This window comes from Drosophila willistoni, chromosome 3R (assembly GCF_018902025.1).
Source record: "Drosophila willistoni isolate 14030-0811.24 chromosome 3R, UCI_dwil_1.1, whole genome shotgun sequence".
NCBI lineage: Eukaryota > Metazoa > Arthropoda > Insecta > Diptera > Drosophilidae > Drosophila > Drosophila willistoni.
In genome coordinates this window covers 11,433,847-11,449,610 of record NC_061086.1, presented here as the reverse complement: position 1 = coordinate 11,449,610, position 15,764 = coordinate 11,433,847, and the positions used below count along the sequence as shown (strand labels likewise).

General features: G+C 39.3%; 1 long non-coding RNA gene across 1 annotated transcript; it reads right to left on the bottom strand.

Annotated features, from left to right (window-relative positions):
* Positions 1 to 7,865: 7,865 nt before the first annotated feature.
* LOC124459752 lies at positions 7,866 to 9,407 on the bottom strand. The gene is made up of 3 exons (XR_006953777.1): positions 9,343 to 9,407; positions 8,866 to 9,286; positions 7,866 to 8,804 (listed from the first exon to the last, which is right to left on the bottom strand). It is a non-coding gene; the product is annotated as an uncharacterized LOC124459752 (long non-coding RNA).
* Positions 9,408 to 15,764: the final 6,357 nt, after the last annotated feature.

Sequence of the window (15,764 nt, the reverse complement as noted above, 5' to 3'; positions counted from 1 at the left end):
GTGAATATGAATATATAAATAAACTCTAGTTGGTTTATTAGAAGTGGCTTAAATGGCCGCAAATTTATGGTAAATCAGAACATGTTAAAAAGAATCTGCAATATTGCCATCCACTTGATAATGCACTTAAAACGTACAATAACGTATGGAGTATATGTATATTTATTTAATATTGCTTACTTATTGAACAATCACAATTGCAATCATTGGAACAAAAACCACATACTCATCCACACACACACACACACACACACACACACCACATGGTTGAGAGCATGAAGGTACACACTTAACTTGCGTAGAAACAATAGCCAATAAACTGCATCGAAAACTAATTGAAAATGTTGTAAAACAAAATTTGTTGCACAAACAATGCTCGGCGAAAATTGTACATACATATATTAAAATGCACAACCAAAAACAAAAACAACAGAATGTTCATGCGATAACAAAGAGCGGAAAAACCTACGACGACTACCAGTGAAATCGGTGTGGGGTTAGGGTTCGAGGGCTAAATGTGGGCGTGGCATGGTTAATGCATGTGCATTTGGCATGACTTAATGTGCTTCTCATGGCAGACACTAAAAAAAAGGGCATTCAACATGGCCACAACTAAGGAGAAAATTAAAAATTAATAACCTGCCTGTGGATTTTATTTACACATAATAAATAAATTATTGAAATTCCGCAATTATGTAAGATAAAAGAAGACTTAAATGCTAAATAATTATTCGACCACGCGATGCCCTCGCTATATGTGCAGTTGGTCTTGTTTAAAATGAAAACTATGACCTGTTAAATGCCAAAACAGATTTCCATTGAGACATATGGGTAAATAATTTTCATAAGTTGCCCAAGTGACTCTTGCTACCCATTGAAACGAGAGCTTCAACAAAAAAAAAAGATCGAGTACAATTTGTTCATTCGCTTAACGGAAGCTGGTTGAATATTTTAATTGTTGGCACGTTCATTGATTTAACATTGTAAAGTAAATAAAATAAAAATATGCACAATGCAAAAAAGAATAATAAAAAACGGGCAACTCATCTTTTATGGCAATAATTTCATGGCACTGCCATGCTAAGCAGATTCAACGGAAACGGAAGTGGCGAACGCCATTTGTGACATCCCAGCGGACATATATTCATATACTTAAAAATATATTTATAGATTATTACCAAATGTGGGCAGCTCGACGGGTTGGAGGATTGGATGTGCCTACAACTATATCTCGCCTTGGTTTGGGTGCCTGTCAAATGGTTTTTCACCACATACTTGCACTTTGTCTGCATGTTATTTGAAGTGGTGTGTAACAATTGTTGCCCGATGCTACTAAATGAAATTGTAATGATGATAACGATAATTACAACAATTACAACATTCAAATAACGACAACAGCAACAGCAACAACAGCAAAAGAAACAATGTTGCCATTGCACTTGGCTTCGATGCTCGAGCAACAATTGAAAATTCAATTAAAAGCCTTTATTAAAATAAAATGCGACACAAAATGGCAGAGCACCCAAAAGCCACACCCATTCGCCCCAATGCCACCACCTGCCACTCCCACATTCAGATTGTCGTTGTCCGTGCAACACTTTGCGGTCGCGCCTTTTTATATCCGTCGATTGCCACCTGCTGTGTCACGACCTGTTCCGTTGCTACCTCCCCTTACTCATCCCTTCCCGCCCCACCCAACCGACGTTCAGCTAGCTGCGGCTTTATCGAATCTGTTGCAAAGTTAATTTGGGTTTTTTTTTATCTGCTCATGGTTGTTGTTGTTGTTGTTGTTGTTGTTGTTGTTGGGTTGTGTTGTGCAGACTCGCTTTGGTTTGGAGTAAGTGATTTTAATTAATTTAAATGCGAATTAAAGCGGTTGGTCAGATTAAAAATTCAAAAATTGCAACACGATCGGCAAACACAATTCAATTTGAAAAAAAAACCCTTACTCATGCTGTGTCTCTATAGTGTATCGACAGAGACGGGGGAGAAAGCGAGGGGGAGAGTTAGTGGCACAAATAAAGAACAGCAGGTCATTTCATTAATTGGCCGTGGAAATAGCAAGTGAGGCAAACAGAGCAACAAATTACCAACGATTGTCGTACTTGAGAATTAAACCGAATTGTCTGCGCTCTTTTTTTTTTGAGTTTCAGGGAGAATATTAAAAATATTTATTCATGAATAAGGAATTAATGCATTTAGTACGCCTTTTCTGTCCAAGATGTTTAGATTTAGTATTTAGTCTTATAATAGATCCATGCCATGCCAAGCCAGATTTGCCAAAGAACGGCGCTTGCTGAGCTGTATAAAACGCATTTAATGGATTTGCTTCACGGTTCTTCCATAAGCTTTGGCTAAGTCGTTGTTATTGCATTCGCAAGATAAATGAGGTGCCTGCTTCGCCTTCTCCTGTTGGCTGTGACTCGGCGCCAAGGTAAACAAACATCTCGGATTAACAGCGTGCTATGGTCAGTGGGGCAACAGCATCTGCATCACTATAGTCCGTAAGTCCGACCAGTAAGAACTACGACACTAGTAGGTACATGGGACGTGATGCCACTACCGTGAGCTCGGTCTCTCTCTCTCTCTCTCGTTCTGTGTGTGCAATGTACACCTTGCACTTGGCTGAGCGCCCAAAGTTGTTTACACATTTCGAGCTGGACATAAGAGGCATGACAAAACACGGAGCAAACAAAACACAGCGAAAAGCACAAAACTAAAGCAGTAAATAGTGGAGCCAGAACCAAGACGAGGACCAAAACCCGGGCAAGGCTCAGGCATCAGGCAAAAAGCTAAAAAACGAAATACACAAAAAGAACTTAGCAGCAAACATTTGAGCGCTGCTTGACCAAAGTAACTAAAGTTGACTAAAAGCAGTTTATCGTACAAACATAGCACAAGACACACAGAAAGAGTGAGAGAGAGAGAAAGGGAGTGAAAAAGGGAGAGAGGACAAGAGGGAGCTGAAGAGAATCGACAGTGTACGTGCAAGACGCACGTGTATTTGGCACTTGACCATTGTTTCATCTGCTTTGTCTCTTCTTTCACCTTTCACCTCTTTAGTCCTGTCCTCAGCTTATGTGTTTTTTCCAACTTAAAGACTGGCTAAGCAAGCTTTTGTGGTTCAGACTTAAACAAGAAATGGTCAGAAGCGAAGCCGAGTGTCGGGTTGTTGAAAAGGCCAACCAACTTAGTCTCACTCCCTTCTGCCATTGAGTGGCAGAACAAAAGAGCCAACCTGGCATAATGAGCTGACGTTAGTCGTCGCCGTCGTCGTCAAGTTTTGGCCATCCACTGTTACCAAGGCGATATGCATTTACTTGAAACGAAACAAAACACTTATGGAAAAGGATTGCAGCAGGCTTTAGTTGGCTGTAAGAAGAACACAAAAATGTTGGATTGCTGCGTAGCCATTAGACAGCTCCTGGCAGTATTTCCGCTTTGCCGCCACAAGACTTTAGACAAGTTTTCACGGTTCGGTTGAAGGCGTCTATTGCTTCGCTCCGCTCCGACTCTGGCACCGATCCCGGATCCAAATTCTCCCCCACTCAACTCACAGTGCTCTTTTGTGAGACTGGGGAGGTAATAGAAATGTTCTTTTCGTTGTTTTATGCCTATTTACGCTTCTAACAGGACATCCGGTAAAACAGGGCTACAACTTAAGCGACCAATAGCGGCTTTTGCTTTATATTTCCCACACGTTCCAATTACACACACACACTCACACACACACACACACACTGACTTCTGCTGTATGTCTTATTTCCAACTCCAGGCTTCTGCAAAATAATAGCGTGCCAAAGAGCTACTTCATCGTTCGGCGGAAGTGATTGAAGGTGTGCCAGTATGAGTATGACCCCATCTATGTGTGTGTGTGTCTGTGTCTCAGGGTATTTTCGCATACAAAACAGTTGAGCTAGTCCCAAGCCAAGGACTCGCCGTTCCATAGGTGAACTTTGAGTGCAGGTCGCATACATTAGGAGAAGAAGAAGAAAGGGATTGCTTTGATTTCTTCGGTTGAATGCTACTAGACGTTAGCTTACTAAAGTGCTAAACTATGTTGCCCGGCTTTTGAGTGCCACGCTGGCACCTTTTTGCCTTTTTTTTTAACTACGCACCTAACCGAGAGACCTACGGCCGACCAAGAGTACGTGTGTGCGTGCGTTTGTGTGTGTGTGTCGGGCACGACAAACGTTTTCAATTAGCAGCTCATGAATTTTTAAAATGTTAATGAAATATGCAAAAGCATTTTAAATACACCTACGTGAGCTATGAGCAGCCACCGGGAGAGACTAGAAGGAGTCCTTTTACAGAAAAAGTGAAAGCCAAATGGTGCAAGCGCTGCAAAGTATGCAATAGAAAATGCCAAAAAAAAGAAAAAACGAAAGAAACAAAGGAACAAGGAACAAGCTTAAAAGGAAAACCGCAACAAAGGACGGAAACAACTACGGATTGGCAACGACTTCCGTTTTACACACGTTCCACAACCAGGCCAAAATTGCATTTGACACATAATTAACGCTCCAACTTTCAGTGCATGAAGAGTGCAACTTTTGCATTTAGGCAAACAACGAACAACGCAAAAAGCGACTTCAATACCAACTCCTACTCTGCTACCTCCTGCTGCTCCAACTCTAACTCCAACTCTGACTCCGACGACTGACAACAATTACAAATGTAATAAATGTAACGGCAAAGTGCAATTGCTGCCGCTGCTTCTGGCACGTTGAGCAACTTCAAAAGTCAACGAACTACATGCAAAACAAGCTGCACATACTACCATATCCTGGGAACACATTTGCACCTTGCTTGCCTAGCAGAAAGTTGCTCGAGTGTTTCTTGCTGTAGTTGTTGTTGTTGTTGTTGCAACCATATGCGGGTGTGTGAGTGCGAGTGTGTGTGTACCGAGTCATACAATTTCATTTACATATTTGTGCACATTCTTTACTCAGACGGCGACGACTACGACAACGACAACGTTGAGGAGAACATTGGGAACGTTGGAGACGAGGACAACAACAACAACAACAACAACAACAACAACAACAACAAAAACGAAGTCGACTTTTTCTTTATGTAACGCTTCTGTTTGGTTTTGGTTGCTGCGGTTTGTTTTGCTAGCCGCTGCTTTTGTAGCTCTTGCTCCCTTGGTTTTTCTCTGTTGTGGTTTTTCTATGTACTACTCACATATACACACGCACACACACACACACATACGTTCTGACATACAACACTCATTTCATTTAAATTTTAATTTTAATTTTAATTGTCGAAAAATGCCATGCAACCATTTGAGATGTTGGCCAAGTTCGTTTGGTCGGCTCGGCACGCTCGCTTCGCTGGCTTTCAAAACATTCAAAGCGACACCCAAAAGCAAAATGCCAGCAAAACTGGCATACATACACTCACACACAAACACACACACACACACATACACGTCGTTTATACCTTCTTCAATGCCACGCCCTGGTTTTTTGCCTTGTCTCACTGGTTTCATCTATTAAACTTCAATTAAAGACAAGCACAAACTGTGCGTGTTTGGCATCTGGCTTAAAAAGATATGGCAAACCGAGCATTCCTTTTGTATCCTGACGACAAAGCCATCCATGCCATCCACATAACAACATATACACACTATATATAACTTAATAAATTGCAAAATTTTAATTAAATCAAAGAGAAAATGCCAACACACGTGGATAATATTCATACTGGGATTCCCTCTGTGCTTTGAGCTACGTGCTGGTTGTTGAAAATTATTTATAGTATTTATGAAATTATAATTATCAATAGCCATTCATATACAGATTTAACTTGAGCATACTCAATCAATTTTAAATTGTTAACCATATGAGAGAGAATACAAAATTTCAAGAATCCTAAATAAATTCATTCAAAACTACTTTGATTGACTTGGCAAAAATAATCTCACACGCTTTGTTCATTTAGAGTCAATTTAAGGCATTTCTCGTTTTAGTTTTCTCTGACAATTAGTTGGACAATGCAAATATTGTTTATTATAGAAGTTTCTTATTCATTCCACTTAATGTTTTAGACTAAGTAATTGTGGAAATTTCTTAGGTTGATTTCATTAAAATCGAATTCAAACTGTGAGAAATCAACTGTGAGGATAATAAGTAATTTATGAATATAAACCTCACATGATTGCGATTTTAGCTTAAAATCTTTTTATACCATACACCCATAGTGTGAAATGGTATATTAAAGTCGCCAAAATGTATGTAACAGGCAGAAGGAAGCATCTCCGACCCCACAAAGTATATATATTCTTGATCAGGATCAAAAACCGAGTCGATCTAGCCATGTCCGTCTGTCCGTCCGTCCGTCCGTCCGTCTGTCCGTCTGTCCGTATGAACACCTAGATCTCGGAGACTGTAAGAGCTAGAACCACCAAATTTGGTATGTAGACTCGTGTAGTATGTAGAGTGATCAAGTTTATTTCAAATTTTTGCCATGCCCCCGCAATTTAAAAAAAGCGTTTATCTCAAAAACTATTCCAGCTAGAGACACCATGTTTGGTATGTATATTCGCTTAGTAAATGCACACATTTTGTATATATACAAATTTTGCTACGCCCTTTTCCGACCCCGTAATTTGAAAAACTTGATTATCTCCCTATTTTTTTACCTTATGCAATCAAATTTGGCACACTTAAATTTAATACTAATATCTAACAAAATACCAAATTTGATCAAAATCGGACAAAAAACAGTCGAGTTAAGCATATAAACGTTTTTCCACAAGGCCGGAGTTGGCCGTTGGCTGGTGGGGGCGCTAGGGTGCTCGTATGATTGAGTGAGCGAGATACTAAGATATGCTTGTAAGAAGCATGTGAAAATGCATTTGTTTAATAAAGTTGAAATATTTGCTTTACTGGTGTATGGTATACCTAAGTCGGGGAGACGACTTACTTACTTCATTTCTTATAGTATGTGGTTTCTAAACTTATTATACCCTTGCAAAAAGGGTATATAAAAATAAAAAAAATTGAATGTTGGTAATTTTTTTTACATTTATAAACGACTGTGCCAAATTTGATCAAGATTGGGTGACTATATCATATAGCTCCCCTAGGAACGATCGGTGGAAAACAGTGACTTTGATCAATATCTTCGTTCTTTCCCATGCTAAGATTGTAGGCCATTCTTTTGCAACATGAGTCTTTTTAGAGAAAACGTTTTTCCACTGTGACGGCTAAGGATAAGGATAGAGTTACTAAAATAGTTGCAAGGGTTTACAAACTTTGACTCGGTCGAAGTAAGCCCTGGCCTTCCAGTTTTAATTTAGTTTTATATAAGTCAGTTTTCTTTTAAATTTTGAATATAGTTATGTATATGTATATGTTAATTTTTTTTTATATATGAATTTAATTAGAAACGTAATATGTTTGATCGTGCAAAATATTTATCAACTCATTAAATGATTGATTTTTGGAATGTTATGGGTTTTTCCGTTAAATACATTTTAAAACTTGTGCTTTGGCAAGCATCCTTCTGCGATTTCATTATCCTTATCCCTGACAACTTATATTGAATATCTGTTTACGTATTCCTGTTCCAGCCGTGACCTAGTCAAAAGAGTGCCGCGACAAAGAAGATGTGAAACCAGAACGTGGATACTTTTGGCATAATAAACTTTGATGACAAAATTTACTTGCCAACGTTTCGTTAGTAAAGCAACGTCCATAAATGATAATTATATTTTATTATTATTCTATTACGATAAACTATCGTTTGACCGTTGCCAGTCAGAATAATCGGTAAACAAATGAGTCTGCCGTAATCGTAACTTTTTTTTAATATTTCAAAATATAAATTCGATAAAATAAAAATATATAAGCGTCATCTAATCGCAAAACTCAAATTCGATCCAAAATGATAGTTTGAGGCGGTTGCATCTCTCCTTGATGATATCCACACTATTCGCATCCATCCAGATCTCAACCTGTTCATTTGGGCAAATATCCGTGACTATAGGGGGCGCATTTTCCCGGCTCATCACAGCCCACTTCTCCGTCGTAGTATCTAGAGTTCTGCAGTTCCAGGAGCTTGAAAATTCGATGCAAACAAGGTTCGACCTTTGGCCACGGATATAGAACCGAATAATATAAATGGTCAGCAGCCGCCATACATAAACATACTTCCAGAGATCAGGCAGTTTGTTGTGATAGTTTCTGCCTCGGAATGCGCTAAAAACTTTTGCGTTCTGTTAGAAGAGTTCTTTAGTATACTTTTGGATTTCGGAAACGTTCGCAGCTTACATTTTAATAAGGTCACTCCGGTGACTGAATACAATGGCCGGCTCTACATCGCAGCAGCCAACGAAGACACCAGGGAATGGGTGGCCAGCAACGTATGTTCTATGAGGCCGTTAGTCTTACAAACCATAAGACGTAAGGCTTCATAGAACATACGTTGCGCGCCACCCATTCCATTGTATCTTCGTTGGCAGCTGCTATAAAGAGCCGGCCATTATACTCAATCACCGGACTGACCTCATTAAAATCTAAGCAGCAAACGTTTCTGAAATCCAAAAAAATCCCAAAGAACTGTTCCTACAGATCGCAAAAGTTTTTAGCACATTCAGAGGAGGAAACCACCACAACAAACTGCCTGTCATCTGGAAGTATGTTTATGTAGGGGGGCCGCTGACCATTCATAACATCAGGTTCCATTTCGATTTCAGATTTAACTGGCAGCCTCCCATATCGCATGCCTCCTGCATATCTCCATACGAGGGGTTTTCTAGACTCTCCTCACTGGATTCGAGAACATATTTGATCCTATTTTCAAAAGACGGAATATTCAGTCACTGAATTTTGATTTCCTATTCCTAATACTTACCGTTTAGTCTCTATGGTTTTTTCACACCCTTGGGCTTTCCGTTTAATACCTCGCTTGCAATCAATAGTGGATGGCTGGACGGATTCGCCACTAGATCCCGAGGATAGCTCAATGACGGAAGATTCACTTTCTTCGATACTTGAGTCTGACACCGAATTATCGACTAATGGATCGGCGAAATCCTCGCCCTAAGGGAAAATAGTATCAAGCCCACAAAATTGTTGCCTTCATAGCAAGACACAACCGGCTTAATTTGTTTGTTTTTGCCAAGACCAGCAACTTCAGTTAAAAGATCTGAATCGGCACACGTTACATCAGATGCAGAAATCTCCAATGTTTCCGGCTCAATATTGAGAAGGCTCTGAAGCTCAGCCTTTAGCTCGTATACGGTAGCTGAGATTGGGAGCTTCATAACCAATGGCTGGAAAAGAACACTTGGTCACGATTATGAAAAGTTATATCCTCACGTTTACTAACCTTTCCGGATTGCAGGATCAATTGAACAGTTTTGTTTTTCTCTTTTTTGTTTTTCCCTTTTTTGTTTTTCTCTTTTTTGTATTTCTCTTTTTTGTTTTTTTTTTTGATTTTCAGAAGTACGGGAAAGGTTTTTGTTTTATTTTTGATGTTGACTGTATGAGTTCACGAAGTAGAATGATTGAAGTACTGTACCCCCTTGACCAGGTCGAATTTTACAAACATCCCAGGCCTTCTTGGATCTCAAAAATGTGTGAATTGCTTCCGTCCAGCTGAGATTACTAGATATTTTCGAAAATAAACTTAGCAGTATGAAATTGCCAAATCTTTCTGTCTCTTTTTAATCAGTGAATTATTAGCAATTTTCGTTAAAATAGTTGAAAAACTAAGAGATTATTGAATATAACCCAATGGCTGAATCCTGTTTTATTTTCTGAATGGGTTTATCTAAGCTAATCGACTTTATTTTAATTTCGAGTATAGTTATGTATATATATTAATTTTTTTATAGCCTTGCAAAATGGGTATATTTGGTCAGAAGTGTGCAACGCATCAAAGAAAGCATCGCCGACCATATAAAGTATATATATACTTGATCAGCACGACGAGTCGAGTTCAAATAGTCAGGTCCGTCCGTTTGGATCAGCGCAAACTCCTCCTACTGCACAGTTTGTATATCTCGGATTCAACCGGATCCGATCACTATATCATATAGCTCCCATACAAACGGCAAGTCGCGAACAGTGACTTTTGTCAATAACTTCGTTATTTTCAAAACTATTGTCATGAAATTTAATATTTGTGAGTTTATTACACCTGTAAACTACTGTGCCAAATTTATTTATTGTAAGATCGGGTGACTATATCATATAGCTCCGGTACGATCGGTGGAAAACAGTGACTTCGAACAATAACTTCGTTATTTCCTATGCTAAGATTGTAGGCCGTTCTTTCGCAAACATTAGCCTTTTTAGATAAAACGTTTTTCCACTTTGATGGATACGCGTAAGGAAAGAGTTACCAAAACAATTGCAATCAAAGTTTGTATGACGCGTTCAAAGTTATCACCGGCCCTCTGGATTTGAATTGAAATCTGTCAGTTTATGTTCTCAAATAAAAGAATATGATATTATTAAGACATTTCTCTTTTTCTCTCTCTAAATCTCTTCGTTCTCTTCATACTAAATTTTCCTTTTCTTTTGTGCTTCATTATTGTGCGCTTTCAGATGTGGATGGAAGTAAAGAGTTATAGCATGAAGAAAAGAAGAGAGAGATCTGAGCGTTCTCTCAGGTTAAATCGTTTGATCTTAACAAGTTTTGAATTAAAAAGAGACCATTATTTATTTTATAAGAAAGAATAAATTTTGGAAAAATATTTTTAAATATTTCTCTCCGCAACTGTTTTTGGCAGTTCATGAATAACTTCTTCCTTTCGCTTATCTCCGCTAGAAATACTTTTCAGTTTTGCTCCAAAGGGCAGTAAAGTGCTAAATAAATCGGACCTAAAAAAACAGTTTAATATTTTGGGTAGGCTGTAAATAAGCCAACGACTTTGATAACTCAAAAATATGTTAATAACTTACAAATAATATCTATTTGGGCATTGATTGCTTAACAAACAAATTGTTCATAATAAAAGTCAACGTATCTCTTGGTGCTAATTTTTCATTGAAAAGCTCAAGAATTATTATTAAATATTAGTAGTGGAAAGTATCAATTGAACAATCAAATTGCTATTATAGAGAGTTTCTACTCTATAACACCACCACACACACTTATGCAATGCACTTAAGTTCTTACCTCTGGCCAAATGACATTACAGAGCTTCCCATTTCAGTCAGTTGACGGGTTGAAAACTGTCACAGAGACTCACACTGGCTTTTGGAGTTGGAGAGGGAAAGATATTTAAAGGATTGCAACTGTAAAATTCTACATTATGCGAGATAATTAAATGTCAAAAAGAAAGTAACATCGTTACCAAAAAAAAAAAAAAGGAAACGCATAAACAAAATAAAAATTAAAACCTAAAGTTGCCTTACCAACGGAACATTGTTGCCCTGTTGTTAAAAATGCAAAAGACACACACACTGCCAGCAAGGACAATGTTGGTGAAGAAGGGAGTGCGGAGAGAGGAAAGTAGTTACAGCTGGTAACTGGTGCAGGTAAATCTGCAAATGTCAAAGAGCTTAGCACGTAGAAACGGGCGTGGCATTTGAGATGGGAGGCGAGAAAAAGGGCGAAAAGAAGAAACTATGCCGAATGACCAGGCTAATCTTACCAATTTTAAGCGCATTGTCTTGCCAAGCAACTGCTGCTGGCCAGTTACGCCTTTTATACTTCAACTTCTTCTATCTCATTTTCCTTCCATTGTGTTTGTGTGTGGGCGTGGGCAAGGGTTGGATGATGTTTTGTGGGCGTGGTCGAGGCAAGGAAACTAACAAAAAAAAAGCTGCTGCTTCTATGAGAAGGTACGTGTGCGCAAAAAGCAAAGTGCCAGCGGCTTCGTGTCGATGTTTGCCTCTCGCCCTCCGCCCTCTCTTCCTCTTTCTTACCGTATGTATGTGTATGTGTGTGTTTGCATTGCACTTATGCACATGTGTACAAACAGACAGCAGAAGTGGCAAAGGGGGGGGGAGACATTCGGGGCATTGTAGGAGTCGAGTAGATGACGCTGTAATAGCATTCAAAACTCTTACTAATGAGCAGTGCGGCAGAAGGGGGCGTTGCGGAGGGCGGGTCTGTTGGCTGGGTGGCTGCTGGGCAGGTGATGTTTGTTGCCTCCGGCGCGTTAGCAGCTACGCTTGAACCAATTTTACATTGCACACAGAGCACAGGACGGGAGCCATGAAATGGGAGGCATGGTTGCTCCCCCTCTCCCCACCATCCATTCTCACTGTCTGTGTCTCTGTGCCAACGGTAAGCAACCCGAGCAGCTTCAAACTAATTGTGCAATTATTTTTGCATAAAGTGGCATAAACATAGCTCTAGAAGTGGCATTATGCGAGTGGCCTGACTTTTGCAACATATGAAGATGTGTTGCCGCTGCCGCTGCCAGTTGCCTATGCCGGCCCAGTTACAATTGTTGTTGTTGTTATTGTTGCAGATCAGAGCAGAAAAGTGGGTGGGAACGGAAAGGGTTTGGAACGCGTGCCTAAGTGGCACTCGTAAAATTTGAATGTAATATTCATTATTTTTACACATTGTCTGTTAGTCTCTCTTCTCTGTCTTTCGCTCTGTCTGACTATGTCTGTCGGTGTATGGCCCAACTTGCAGTTAGTTAGTCGCCCTGCCACCCCACCATAAAACACTACTTCTCTGAATGCGGCTGGCTTTTAAGTTAACAAACTTAACGAGCGTTCTTTGGGTAAAGATTTCGTAAAAAGGTTTCGGCTCTTGAAAATATGCCACAACTTAAGCGGATTATAATATATTATTTCAACAACTGAACCAATTTATAGTTATAATGTCGGCTAATTAGACTGTACTACTTGGCCGCCGCACTCCTTTGATTGTTGGCAATAAAAATTGAGCCAAGTTCTTAAATGTTGATGAAAACCTGGGATTGAAAAGTTAAACAAAATATCTCAAAGCGATTCAATTATTCTCTGTATTTATTATACCGTAAATGATGAACCGCATTATTGTTTGACAAAATTCTAATTAAAGCAAATTAACCTTTTCATTTTGCTTTCTATCTTCTATAAAATGTCGAACGAATTGGGCTTTCATGTTGATGTCAAGGCCTTCCACTCCAATAAATGCAATCAATTTGCTAAGCTGTAACTAATCAATTGATTGAGATTAATCAACACCCACATAACTATATGCAAATTCCGTTCGTAATAATCAATAATCATATTAATTACAGAGTGAAACTTTTGTGCTATGCAAACAATATTCAAATAGTTGGAAGTATTCTGTCAATATGTTTGCAACTCGAGAGTCTCTGTGTACATGCAAATATTGAAGTAACTGTCTGTCGATAGGCATTTAGACTCTAGTATATGTGACAGAACACATAGTTACATTCAATTTGGGTAATAATTTCCATTAAGCATACACACATACACACACACATACATTCAATTGTTGAGTGTGCGTTGTGTAAGGCCAAGTCATCTCTGTCTCTCTCTCTATCTCTCTTTCTCTCTGTCATATGTTTGTGGCTGTTTGTAATTACTTTAAATTGATATAAACACTTTGAAAATGAAATCGATCTAAGCTTCTTGTTAACAGATTAACATTGCCACTCCCACACAAACACAAACACACATACACACTCACATTTACATATAGACAACCACAGACTCTGTTGTACATTTCAAAAGATAGTCTTTCAATCTTGGCTGCAGTTTACAATTATTATTCCCATCCTACCATTCCCCTTACCAAAAATCCAGCTAAATATACATATATATATTCCTCTCTATCTCTGTGTCAAGTGGTATACATATATATGTATGTGGTTGTGTGTGTGTCTTTCTGTGGCACACAAGTAATCCTTGAAACATGTTTTTGATTTGCAATTTAATCAAGATAATCAAGTTTTATGTGTTTTCTGAAAATTGAAAGTGTGCCTTGTGACTTGCCACATTGTTTGCTTTCCGTGCTGAATTACGCCAGTTGCCAACCAAACACACATTCCTGTAATCTTTAAATCGGCCATTAAAGGTTTCGATTAAATATAATTTAATAACCTCCTAAAAAAAACTTGGTACCTAGAGTTTGAGCTGGAAATGGCATATTAGCCAATTAGATGAGATTAAAAACTTTACCAATTACATGTGAAGCACTTGATAGAAGGTTTCACACATAAGATTTGCCATCCATATTAAATTCCAAGATGCTACCTCCCCATGGACTTTCTGTTCACCCCTTTTTCATCTATGACCATCATGTGGAAGCAATTTACATTTGCTGCTGCCTTTTGCATAGAAATGTAAAAGTTTTTCATATTTTTCCACTTGACAAAGTCTTTATGCATCTTGCGTAATAGTTTTATGGCCGTAAGGAAAGCTGAAAACTTTTATTCAACCAATCGGCCACTCCCCCTCCCCCCTTCTGCTTAGCGAAGATGGGTAAAAGGGAAGCACTTTCAATAACCATTCAATTCGCTACCGCCTTCCGCCTTCCATACTGAGCATGTCCACATCCAGTGCAATTGCAGTTGATGGCTTTGATTTTATTCGTGGATGCACTTTTCTTGTTGGCTGCCCAGATTCTGCCCAGCCACTGGCACATCCGCATCCATTGTGCTGTCCCTTTATGCTCACTGCTGCTGTTGTGTACTTTTATTATTAATATTTTTTCGCCCATCCCCTTTCGTACTCTTCTCTTTATGCTCCTGCGCTCCCTTATCTTACTGTGTTGCTGCCATTTTCCTTTATTATTTATTGCTGCTGAAAAATGTTTATCCTCTTCAACTCCAAACTCGCCGGCAACGTCAAACTTGGCCTGCAACTTGTAGAGAAGACAAATTTTCTTTTAGCTGTCAGCTCAGCTGACTTCTTTTTTGCCATTTTCTTTTCATAATTCGCTCTGTCCCTCCCGCTCTCTCTCTCTATCACTATCTCTTCTTCTTTGGTTATTGCATTGTGTTTGTCCGCATCCAGGTCATTATGTGGGCTGACGTTGATGGAATTCCGAGTGCGAATGCTGCACTTAGCGGCTAAATTCACAATTTTCACCCCACACCGGATAATGCGGCGTATGCGTAATGCGTTTACGTGCCAGTCATGTCAAGCAGCAGCTAATGGTTAGAGTGAAAGGAGGAAAAAATGTTTGCCATATGTAAATAGAGAATTTATCAAACAAGATTGAAACGATTGTACGAAAAGGTTCTGCAGCCTACAGCCAACTAAACAACAACTATAAAGGGATATACCAAGAAACGAGAGGCAACTAACAATCTACACACTCAAGGCAAAGGCAATCACATATAACCCGCCCCTGCCAAATAATACAAGCTCCCTTTTTTGGCAATCTGATTTCGCCCATTGGCAGCTAATTTCGTTTAATACGCAACCGACTATACCGAACCGGACAGGATACAAGAGGGCAGGAAAGATTGGAGCTGGGGCCGTGTCTCTAATTTCGGCACAAGATTGTTTGGCCAAATCTCTAGGCACACATCGTTGAGTATACGATGAGTGTGTGCGTGTGTTTATTATGGGCTGGACCACGCCCAATTTCTGCTGTCCAGGCACACACATTTTGCATAAATCAAACAAGCAAATCGACATGTAAACAACAATTTTTGCAAATTCAATTGAATTTCCAGTTTATAGAAAATGAAACAGAAACCGAAAAACCAGTCAATATGTGGGTGGACATGGGTGTTGGAGTTGTTCTGAGGGTTAACCTGCTGGGAATATGGGGGCGTGTTCCCAATCCGAGCAATTTCGGCAATCGCACGGCACACGTGC